Raw genomic sequence first — 13,138 nt, 5'->3', positions numbered from 1 at the left:
CTATAATTCTTATCCGTCGAGTGCTACATTATTTCACTAAGTAAAATCCACTTAGATGTTTTGTTTATGAAATCATGAAGTACACAACATATGCACAACATCTAACAAATGAAGCATGTCTAATAAAAAATATCAAAACACGAGAAGCCATGCTCCTGACGAGCCCGGTGCATATGGTTTCTGACCCTACAGAGCTAGCACTTGCTGAAGTGGGCAACAATCTAGACAAGAATTCTTTACAAAAATGAGTTATGCACTGATGCAGTTCTTCCATGTACGGAGATGAAAGAGTATATTTAACTTAGTTTACATAAAAAAAATTCTATTGTAATTACTATGAAGCGTCAAACTGCCAACTAAAGATGATGGGAATATAAGAATTTACAAGTTATAATAACTCCCATTCACACATATTCAAGATACATACACAAAATATTGATTCAATTAAATATGGTGAACTTACATGGTATTCAACTCTTTGTGCCACCAAAAACAGAACTTTGCTGATCTCTCACAAAACTAGAAGTGTTAAACGAGCATCCATGTGATCAGCTTCAATCTCTTCCTGAACGCGCAATATAATTCTTGATATATGTTCCTTGGATGGAATACTTCCATGAATTGACATTGGAAATACAGTATTAACGAGATCTAACAAGCAACTCAAGCAGAGAGCCATGAATTTTGAAATGTTTCAACAACTTGAATCATCTGCTCTCTTCCTTTTGGACTCAAAGCTGGTGGTACTTCTTTAAAATCTGTGTCACAGGAAATTCTTTCAAGGAGATTCTCTATCATAGAGTAGAGTTTCAGATAGGTGGTGGTGAAAATTTCTTTAACAAAGCTCGATGCTGTGAAAACAGACTTTATTTGGCTAGAATAGGCTTTTACAAGTGCATCCCAAACTCGATCTGTTAACATCGAATCACCTTCCTAAAATAGAAAAAGCTGATACAAGTAAAAACAACTATAACACTAACAACTGGTAACAACGATACAACACCCTTGATGGCATTATCACTAACAAAATTACTCAAAGTAAAAGCATTTAAAGAAATTAGCACCAACTATAACCAATTATCTACATTATCAAATTAAAAATCCTAATGAAAAACTACTTTTAAGGACAAAATTTTGATTTACGGTAAAATATTCTTATAAGTTGTGGCAAGACAGTACTCTTTATTGAATCACCTTTGCTTCTAAGAATAAGGATAAGGTGTGCATACATATCATCAAATCCCATATTTAGGAGGGAAGGTACACCAATATATTTTGTTTGGTTATATCTATGTGTGTACATATATAACATATAACACCTCATCCTCGATATCACAATTCTAACATCAAATCCCTATCAATACTTTTATCTTAAAGTAATGCACTTAACATATGAAAACAAAATTGACAGCAACAAATACCATACCTGCATAAGCCCATCGAGCAACAACACATGAGAAAATAGATCCCTCTTCTTAGATAAAACTCTCTGTAAATGCCAAACTGCCACAATAATACTATGCACCCATTCATCTGTTGCCACAAAGCTTCCTTCTCCTTACTCCCCCCTACCAATATGTGGCGTCCCACTCCTTTGAATCCCACCCGGTCCACCCCCATACATCCCTCCACTACTCACTCAAACCCCAATTTCGAAGCCCAAATCACTTGCAAAATCATTTAAAAATTAGTACTTATCTTCGAATTGCCAGATGGAAGCCCTACAAACCGTGCAAAATCATATAAATTGAAAAATAAGTACCAACCTTTTAATTGGAGCCATATAATTGTTTAATCAAATACCAAATCCCCAATTTCTTCTTCAATTCATGAGTAGAGAGAGAGAGAGAGAGTTTTGAGAGAGTGTTTTGAGAGAGAGAGAAAGAGTGATTGTATAGTTTTGTCCAGACTATAAGTACGGGACATTTTTATTTGGGGAGGGGATACCGCCCATTTTTCACCTGGGCAAAATGTGTATGATTTTAATTTTTTATTTCTATTTTTAAATTATTATTTTATTAAACAAAAAACTAAAAAAGTGATTTTTATATTTATGAACAATAATATTTTTATAACTTTAATAATATTATATATTACATTAATAATCCAGAATATTATTTTAATACTAATTTATGATAACATTTCTATTTTAATATTTTTAACAGTTAAAAAAATAACTAATATAACACTAGGTGTTATTGTTACATATCGTGCAACACCGTCATTTCTCTGCAACACTAGCTTTATGGATATTTTAACACTAATTGAGAGGTGTTACAATAGGACAAAAATTTCTTAGCTAATGTAGCGCTACTTGTAGCACTTGCATTACAATAGCCCACTTATGGCATAATGTTCAAGGTTTGTTCCGGGTCAAGTGGATTCAGATGAAAAGAGAGCAAAAAGGTTTCAACAAGGGTTAGAATCTTTGATTCAGAATAGAGTGGCTATTTTGAATTGACTTCCTATGTTGCGGTTGTTCAGAAGGCTATGGTTATTGAAAGCGGAAGTGGCACGTCTCAAAGAGAAAAGGATGAAAAGAAAAGGAAAATAGAAACCTGAGGAGGAGAACAACAACAGAGTAACTTTCAGGGTCATTTCAATAGAAGGCCAGAGTTTTAGCAGAATATAAGTTTGGGATTTAGAAGACCACCATATGGGAATGGAGGTCAGAATAATCAGTTTAGAAATCAGAATCAACAGATGTTCAATTCTTTTCCAGTGCCATATTGCAGGATTTGTGGTAGATTGCACTTCAGGAATTGTAATACCAATGTGTTGTGTTTCAAGTGTCGAAAGAAAGGACACTTTGCCGGTATGTGTCAGAGGACAACTCAAGGTCAGAAATTAGGAACTGTTTATTTTAAGTGTGGGAAGCCAGGGCATATCTCCATAAATTTCCCAACACAAGGTGTGATGGGTAACATACCAAGGATTGCGGGTGTTCCATCTCAGGGTGTGCCTAGGATTGAAGGACCACCAGCTCAACCCAAAGTTATAACATTTAACATGTCTATGAAAGATGTGTAGGATTTTATCTATCACGGAAGTATGATAAAACAATTTTTACAATATAAAATCCATATAATACGCATACAGATCATGAATTAAATTGAGGGATCGATTTCTAACCTTTAAAAGCGATCCAAAACAACGAGCGGAGATCTTTAGCAGCTATTCCTCAAGTGTGAAGCACTCCACCGATATCCACCAAGAAAACGATGTAATGGAGGAGGAGGTGGAGAGAATTAGGGTTTTGTAAAATTTTTGGGTTGAGGCAAAAATAGGGTTTATAATAGTATATTTATAGGCAAAATTTTCAGCTGAAAATTTTCCCATAAAATTTTATTATTATTAACCCTTTATTATTCTCACTAATAATTAAAACCCCTTTTAATTATTAATCCTATTTCTAAACACTTTAGAAATAATTCTCTCACTTGATTTAATTTCCAAAAATTAAATTCTTAATTAATAATATTAAGAACTTTTGCTTAATTAATTTATAATCAATTAAATCTCATTTAATCAATTATTAAATTTTCCAATTAATTATTTATTTCATAAATAAATAATTATCAGCCATTATTAATTAATTCCTCCACCATTAAATCATTCTCTTTTATGGTGTGACCCTGTAGGTTTAATATTAAGCCGGTAGTAGAAATAAATAATAATAAAATTATTTTATCATTATTTATATAAATTCTCTAATTCATTAAATATGATTAATTAATTAATCATATTTATTCTACATCATGAGGGATACTTCTCAGCATATCGTGACTATCCGGATAATACGAATTCACTGCTTAGAATACCAAGAACCTATTCAGTGAGTAGTTACCGTACAATCAATTCCTTCTACCCTGCAATGTCACGATTAAATACAAGGCATGGAACTTGTGTCAAGCCTATTTTATTTAATCATTTACTTTCCCATTCACTATGCTTAGTTCTATTTAATGTAAATTAGAAACTCCTTTCTAATTTCATTCACTCTGGCCAGAGATTCCTGAACTAGCATAAGTGGATCAGCATTGAACATTCTCTTCCTTCACTGGAAGGGGTAGATCTTTTATTGATCATACATTATCTTCGTGTACAAATTCCTATACCCAGTAGAGCCCTTATAATTGTCCCTGGAGACTAAGAACTAAACCAAAGCATAGTTCAGTGTACACAAGATGACTATGACGACCTCAAGTCTATGGATACTTGTACAACTATCACTATGTGAACAACTGCTGACACGTGAGTGAACTCCATCAGTTGTTCAGCTGTGTGTGTTATGTTCAGTGAACTTATTCTATAATAAGCACCTACATACTAGCTATAGTGTCACCACACAAATGTCTATGAGAACAGACATCCTTCATAATGAAGCAAGCATAGTATGTACCGATCTTTGCGGATTATTAAATATCAGTTAGTAATCCTACGACCAGGAATTATTTAAGTTTAGAGTTATCTTTTTTATGTCTCATTATTATGATCTCATCACAATCCATCAAAAGCTTTACTCTAAACTGTGGTATATCTTATTTAAACACTTAAAATAGATAGAGCCCGCAATAAAAAATAAAACAGGTCTTTTATTAATATCAATGAAATCAAAACAGATTACATAAAAGTTATTCCTAAATCCTCATACATGATTGGACTTAGGACATATCTCTTTCAAGATGTTGTTTAGAGCTCTGATGTGGTTGCAGGTACGCTTCTTGGTAAACTCCATAGATGCTAAAGTTTTAATTTATTCTGGAGCTACAAGATCGTTTATTTCTAAAAATTTAGTTGATAAACTGCATTATGAAGTTGAATTGTTAAAAAAAGTGTTAATGCTATATTTAGCTAATAAGAACCAAGTTCCCGTGGATCAAGTGTGTTCGAGGTGTGATATTGAGATGGGAGGATATCATTTTTATGCCAATTTAATACCTTTTAAGTTGGGAGAGTTTGATGTAATCCTATGAATGGATTGGTTGTCAGAAATTAATGCCCAGATTGATTGTAAGAATAAAAAAGTAAAACTTCAGACATTGGATAAAAAGAAGAAGGTGTTATTTCGAGGAAATAAGCGGGAAAAGAAGTTTTTACCGAAAGCTCAAGTGAAGAAGTTATTGCGTCAAAATTGTAAAGTATACTTGGCCAATTTGATAGACACTGGTAAGGAAGTTCCAGCACAAGAAGATATTCCAATAGTTACTGAGTTTCCAGATGTCTTTCCAGATGATCTTCCAGGATTACCTCCCGATAGAGAGATTGAGTTTGCTATTAATTTGGCACTAGGTATAGAACCGGTTTCCAAAGCTCCATATCGTATGGCTCCAGTTGAGATGAAAGAATTAGAATTCCAGTTGCAAGATCTTTTGGAGAAAGGAGTTATAAGACAAAGTGTATCCCTATTGGGCGCACCGATGTTATTTGTCAAGAAGAAAGATGAAAGTATGTGACTGTGTATTGATTACCGAGAATTGAATAAGCTGACCATTACGAATAAGTATCTGTTACCAAGGATTTATGATTTATTTAATCAACTGAAGGGTGTTGCATGTTTTTCTAAGATTGACTTAAGATCTGGATATCATCAACTAAAGATCAAGTCAGAAGACATTCCAAAGACAGCATTCAGAACTAGATATGGACACTATGAGTTTTTAGTGATGGCATTTGGGTTAACAAACGCACCAACAGATTTTATGGATTTGATGAATTTAGTATTCAAGAAGTATTTGGACAAATTTGTGATTGTATTCATATATGACATTTTGGTCTACTCAAGGAAGGAAGAAGAGCATGATGAGAATCTAAGGATAGTTTTGAAGATACCGCGATAGAAGAAATTGTATGCAAAGTTTTCAAAGTGTGAGTTATGTTTACAAGAAGTATAGTTTCTTGGGCACGGTATTAGTAATGAAGAAGTTAAGGTAGATCCGTAGAAGATTAAAGCTATAATTAACTGGGAGAGACCAAAGACACCAACAGAAGTAAGAAGCTTTGTGGGATTGGCTGGTTATTACAGAAGGTTTGTGCAAGCTCTATACCACTGATAAAGCTCACAAGAAAGAATTAAAAAATTGAATGGACTGAGAAGTGTGAGGAGAGTTTCAAGAAATTAAAAAAAATATTAGTATCAACACCAGTACTACTCTTACCTGATGATCAAGGGAACTTTGTTATCTACAGTGACGCATCACATAAAGGCTTAAGATGTGTTTTGATGCAACATAACAAAGTAATAGCCTACGCTTCAAGGAAATTGAAAATACATGAACAGAAATATCCAACCCATGATCTTGAATTGGAGACTATAGTGTTTGTATTAAAGATATGGAGGCATTATCTTTATAGAGAGAAGTGTGAAATCTACACGGACCACAAAAATTTGAAGTATATCTTTACCCAAAAGGAGTTGAACATGAGGCAGAGAAGATGGTTAGAACTGATCAAGGACTATGACTGTGCAATTAACTATCATCCAGGAAAAGCAAATGTGGTGACAGACGCTCTAAGCAGAAAAGAAATGTTAAACATGATCACTTCATATGAGGAATTGATCAAGGAATTTGAGAAGCTTGAAATAGAGGTCAGTATTTTAAGTATGTTTATGGATATGTTGTATGATATATCTTTTTAACCAGAATTATTGGAGAAAATAAGAAAATGTGAGGAAGAAGTGAAGAGACATGAACAAGATGAGTTGACAGGAGAAGAGATAGGGAGTCAAATGAATGATAAACGAATCCTAATATTTTCTTCCAGAATATGGATACGTAACGTGGTTGAACTGAAAGATGAAATTCCTCGAGATGTTCACAACTCCAGATACTCAAGTACTAAGATGTACAAAGATTTAAGAGAAAACTTTTGGTGGCTAAATATGAAGAAAGAGATTACGGAATGGGTAAGTAAGTGTTACACGTGCCAAGGGATCAAAGCAGAATATCAAACACCCAGTGGATTGATACAGCCATTGGACATTCTGGAATGAAGGGGGAACATTTTGTAATTGAATTTGTGTTTGGATTACCGGGGACCAAGGAAAATCATGATGCTATTTGGGTTATTATCGACAGATTGACTAAGTCAGCACATTTTCTTTCTATTAACGAGAGATTCTCATTGGATAAATTGGTTCAACTATATTTGAAGGAAATTGTGGTTCGACATGGAGTTCCAGTATCTTTAGTTTTAGATAGATATCCTCGATTTAATTCAAGATTTTGGAAAAGTTTTCAAGATTTTCTAGGAACAAAGTTGACTATGAATACCGCATATCATCCACAGACAGGTGGTAAAAGTGAAGGGACAATTCAAACTATTGAGGAAATCCTAAGGGTATATGCTCTAGATTTTGAAGAAAGTTGGGATGAACATTTACCTTTGGTTGAATTCTTCTACAATAACAGTTATCATGCAAGTATTGGAATAGCGCCATACTAAGCTTTTTATGGTAGAAGATATAGATCTCCATTATATTAGGATGAAGTTGGTGAAAGGAAGATTTTTGGTCCAGAATTGATCTCGCAGACAAAAGAAAAGGTTGAACTCATTCGGAAAAAATTAGTGGCATCTCAAGATCGCCAACACAAATATGGGGATCCTTCTAGAAAAGGTATGGAATTTGAAGTTGGGTAAATAGTGGTACTAAATATTTCACCTTGGAAAGGTTTATCCAGATTTGGAAAGAAAGGAAAACTGAAGTCCACGTTATGTCTGCCCTTTTGAGATTTTGAGGCGTGTGGGAAAGGTCGCCTACGAGCTAGTCTTACAACCACACATGCAGCATATTCACAATATGTTCCATGTGTCTATATTAAATTATTATTTGGTTGATTCCAATCATGTGATAGAGTGTAAGCCAATTGAGATTCAGTCAGGGTTGTCTTTTATAGAGAGAGTAGTGCAGATTTTAGACCGGCAGGAAAAAGTGCTTAGGAATAAGTCTGTGTCCTAAGTGCGGGTTTTGTGGAGGAATCCCAAGGTTGAAGAGTCAACCTGGGAGTTGGAAAGAGAAATGCATCCAAGTATCCTCAGTTGTTTTCCTAAGTTGATTCCGAGGACAGAATTATGTTAAGGGGAGAAGGATGTAATATCCAGAAAAATTCTGTAAATATTTTGTGACATATAAAATAAATATTTTCTGTGTAATTAAATTAAAATGTTATTACCAAGATTTAATGTGTGTTAGACACTAATTGCAGTCTCGCAAGGACCAGGATATATTTCAAATATTTGTTATGTGTGTAAAATACAATTATATGAAATGATATGGAATTTAGATGCGTGCCAAATTACGTTTGTTCCGTGTTATGTGTTAGAACTCGTTTGGAATGTATTTGAATATATTATATTTGTATTCGGGGTTTATTTTAAATTTAGAAAGTATTTTGGTTTCGTAAAAATTATCAGACCAGGACCCAATCGGGACGTAAAAGCCCACAAAATTTGTATTTGTGTTTTTATAAAATCAAAGACTCTTCAAATAGTTAGTGTTTCGTATTTTTGAAATGTGCGTAATTTTCAGGGAATTTTGATATAAATGTTGTAATTATTTACAAATTATATTTTATTAGTATTTCCACGTAAATTATTATCTTCGGGCCTGTGATTTTAAATTATACGAACAAAAGGTATTGCTTTGTGATTTATCGGGACCATTTCTGTAAGTATAAATAGGCCTCGTAGTATTCTATATCAACTTATAAAAATAAAAAACAAACAGATAAGTATCATTATTTCCTATCGTCTATCCAGTATATTTATATTTTTGAAATTCCGTTTCAAAAATTTCAACCTTATGATCCAACCATCCATCTATTGATTATGATCTTGAAACCGTATCGAAGCTCTTGATGAGACGATCATTTTGAAACGAGAATTATCTGGTAAGGTTGATTAATGCTTAAAGTCAATTGTTCTTCATATTCATCGGATTTCAGTTTTGAATTCTATTGATTGTTAATTGATTATGATGTTAGATAATGATTCCAGGGTTAATTTAGAGTCGATTCCCATATTTGTTTGTATCGTTTGATTGATTAATGATGTTAGTCGAGTTTTTAGAATTTTCAGTTTTTGTTTTTTAATTTTAAGGATTATCCATGTGTTAATTGTTAAACCTGATCATAGGAATAGATTGTACGTAATCCCACCGTTGTTTTGGTATATTAAATGTTCATTTTGGTTTACAATCGAAGTTAATCGATTTTTCGCCCATGGGTTTTTGGCCGGAAATGATGAACTCCAACTTGATTATGTGTGTTAATAGTACGGTTGAATTGCTGGATGGATTTTACATAGGTTTGGCTAGAAAAATCGTTGGATCCGGGATGTTTTGGCCACGATTAAGCCCGGCCGGAAAATTTTCCGGTAGCCGAAATCTGGGTTATTGGCAACCAAATTATGTTCTTACCCGACCCAATTTACTTTGTTATGACCCGGTTTTGATCTTTCAAAACCCTAACCCCTATTTTTAAATAATTAACTGAATTATTTTAAATCTAGAAAATTATTATATTTTATTATTTTCAAAAATCTTAATTTTATTTAATTATTTATAATTTATTTTGATTAATTATTTATGATTTAATTAATTGATTAATTCATTTAATCAATTAATTTTATTTATAAATGGTTAAATATAATATAATTATTTATAATTAGGTCAAATAATTCCTAAAAATTATTTTGAGCTTTTAAAATTATATAAAGGTATGAAATAATCAATTAATTTTATTATTAATGGATTTATTCTTATTTTATTCATAAAAAATAGAACGTTCATCCGTTTAATACGAAATGAACGCATCGAAAATAAAAAAATATTGGATTTCAATTAAAAATACTTTTGAAACATAAATCCTTTTGTATCAAGAGGTCTTTTGTTTTTCGAGTCATTCTGAGTCGAATAATCATTAAAAATTCATATTTTTACCCGATTTCAGTTTTAAAAATACTTAGACCTATCTTTTGACGATTTGACTTACATGTTATATGATTAACATGATTACATGATATGTGATACGCATGCTATATGTTTACAGCTTTCAATACCATGTTAAGTAAACGATCGGGTAGACGTTGAGACGTATATACGTCATTCAAGTTTTTTCTGGTTTATTAAATAGGTCCATTTGATTTATAGAATCAAGGCCAGGAAGGCAATCATGTTGTAGTCCGAGCTAATCTCAGTTTTTGCTTTTCAGGAAAGTACCCATGTTCTATTCCAATTTCAGAATAGATGAATGTTTATATATTCAGAGTTGATATTACTATTAGGTAAATTCTTGTGATACAGTATTTTTGAATACTCATGAATTTCTTGAGTTTAGAAATTTCTAGTAATTGTTCTACTAGAATATTAATTCCTATTTTGATAGATAGTGAATAACTATTATATCCAAATATATTCTATACAATGGAACTCTATTATTATATTTAGTGAATAACTAAGCATAATAGTTATCTCGCCATCGATTGTTGCGGTTACTCCAGACCATGTGAAATGGGGGTTGGTTATTTGAGGATATCGATTAATTTAATTCCTTTATGAAAAATATTTTGATTGGATAAATATGTAAGTACCGAGATGGACGGTCCAGCGGAGGACCATGTATTATATGAAACTTAATAGAACTATTTCCACATGCAGATATATTATCTTTTTATTTGAGTACTCGTGTTATGGGACATTTTTCTACGAATCATAATCCAGTGCTATCAAACGGACTGTTCAACTATGATAGCACGTCCGCTGTTGAAAGATATCAATCTAAAACTTATTGCTTATTGTTTATGGATTATCTTAGCTTTGATTATTGTTCAGATATTATTGTTTCTCTCTTGTTCTTCATTTATTAGCATAATACCGTTGTTATCATTTCAAGCACATATATTATATTGTTTGCTAAGCATTTAATAGCTCATACTTATTTTATTGAGCTGATCTTTTAGTGTGAGCATGGGATGCCTCATATATTACACACCGTCAGGAAGAGGGTGCCATCTTAGCATCCTAAGATTTTGTAACGCCCGTGAAATTTCGAGTAACTAAAATGTCATACCATTTATTTTATAACCTTTCACGTTAACTGAATTCATTGGAATGGACGTCATATTTTTAAGCCCAGGGAAAAGCGAGAATCTATTTTTTTAAGTAGCAGGGACTATTATTTTAACAAAATATTATGAATTTTCTATAGATAAAATTCTTTCCGCTATTGTATAATTATAATAATTTATCTAGAGCCTACGAAGGGGTGAATAATTCAATTTCTAATACAAAGAATTTAATTGTATTTTTTAGCATTTTTTATCGAGTAGCATTATTTATCGAACAAATATTATTATTATTATTATTACTATTTTCTTTTGAACAAGTATTATATTCTTATATATAATTATATTCGAATTATTATTATTATTATTATTTTATTTCATCAAGGATATTATCAAAAGATATCTCTAATTTTAAATTATATGAGAAAAGATGTGTTATTCCCAAACAATCTAACAAAGAATTACATAAGTGGGTTTGAATGTAATTCTGGCTACTTTTTGGATTTTAAGAACCGTTCTACTTTGAATATATAACTGTGTTTGATTTAGCTAAAGTGGGGAATGAACATATTGGAGAAATCAAACACAAAGTAATTAAATACATGTATTTTAAAACTTTCTGGTGGATTGAACTTTTCCACCACAGATATATATAAATTCGAGAACTCCGTGATGCAAGATTTGCACACAGCTGCTTACAAGTGGAACTTCCAAAGAACAGAGAAATTCTTTAAAGATATAGCTTTATCTATTTCTCTAGTAATTGCTTACTAACTTCGATATCGTTCTACTTGCTACACTTGGTTTATATATTACCAAGTTACATGATAAAAAGACAAAACAAATAAGATAAAATGTTTCCAGTCTAATTTCATGCTTCTTCATTTCTTTTTCCAGCATCTTTGAATATCTTCAGTTTAGCATGGAAATGGAAAAACTTCTTTGTTCTCTAAAACCTGTAAATAGGCTGCCACATTTCATTTGCATACAATCAACGCATGTGACTGTCAAGTCACTATCAACTGCTTTTGAATTTGATCATGCATTGAAACTCTGTGGGACCATCCATTGAGACTTTAGTTGATCATCCGTTGAGAGTCTAGTTGATCATCCGTTGAAACTCTAGTTGATCATCCGTTGAAACCTTGTGGAACATCTGTTGCCAGCATCTTCATAGCAATTAACTCTATTTCATTTATACAAGATTACAAGGAATCTAATATTTACAATTAGCCAACCTATCTTGCATATTAATCTAGTAGTCAACATGACTTAAAACATTCTACAACATCTAGTTCTTTAAGGAATTACAATATGCAGAAATGTGCTACTAAACTTATTAATACATAAACTACCATTTCAACGGATGTTAAAGTGATCATCCGTTGAAAGCTACAAATTACACTAAAGGAAATAGAGAGCCCCTGCCCGTTTGAGCATCCTTTTTGGGCCTATTTCCTACATGTCTTTTTTCCTAGGATCTATTTTTGGGCCAACCTTAACTTCAATTACTTGGGCCCTTTTCTGGGCTTATCTTTTGGGCTTTAAGTTGGGCCCATTATTTCATTCTGGGCTTTTCTTGATTTTGAGCTTCCTTGGGCCCATCTTTTCAACTAGGCTTTATATTTGGGCCCTTAATCTTCATTTAACTGGGTTTTGTATTTGGGCCCTTAATCTTCAAGCCCAACTCCCAGAATTTTCTGGATTCTTCCAGACTTTTTCCAAGCAATATCAGGATTTCCAGAATTTTCTTAGAGCCTTCCAACAATTTCTAGAACCTTCCTAATTTTTCCATTACTTGGGCCCAAATGGGATTTTTCAGGCCCATTTTGCCCTCGTAGGGGCTATATAGGAGTGGGAGGGGAGTGATTTTATTTCACACCTCTCACTTCTCACGTCTCACTTTTCCAAAACTCCCTCTCCTCTCTCAACACTCTTCTTTTCTTTCTCTAGCCTTTAAAACTCCTCCCTCTCTAGGGATTTTCTTGCCTTCTTCCAAGCTTCCAAGCCTTCCTCCTTCTCCATTAATGGCAGACAAAGGTGCTGGGAGAGCGGCCAAGACTGCCTCGGCTTC

At 32.8% G+C, this 13,138-nt stretch overlaps 1 pseudogene; it reads right to left on the bottom strand.

Moving 5' to 3' along the window:
* Nucleotides 1–388: 388 nt before the first annotated feature.
* On the bottom strand, nt 389–1,624 carry LOC141660433 (conserved oligomeric Golgi complex subunit 5-like; annotated as a pseudogene).
* Nucleotides 1,625–13,138: the final 11,514 nt, after the last annotated feature.

Source organism: Apium graveolens, chromosome 5 (genome assembly GCF_009905375.1).
Source record: "Apium graveolens cultivar Ventura chromosome 5, ASM990537v1, whole genome shotgun sequence".
Lineage (NCBI taxonomy): Eukaryota > Viridiplantae > Streptophyta > Magnoliopsida > Apiales > Apiaceae > Apium > Apium graveolens.
The sequence above is the reverse complement of the archived record's forward strand: the minus strand, read 5'-3'. Positions and strand labels throughout refer to the sequence as shown.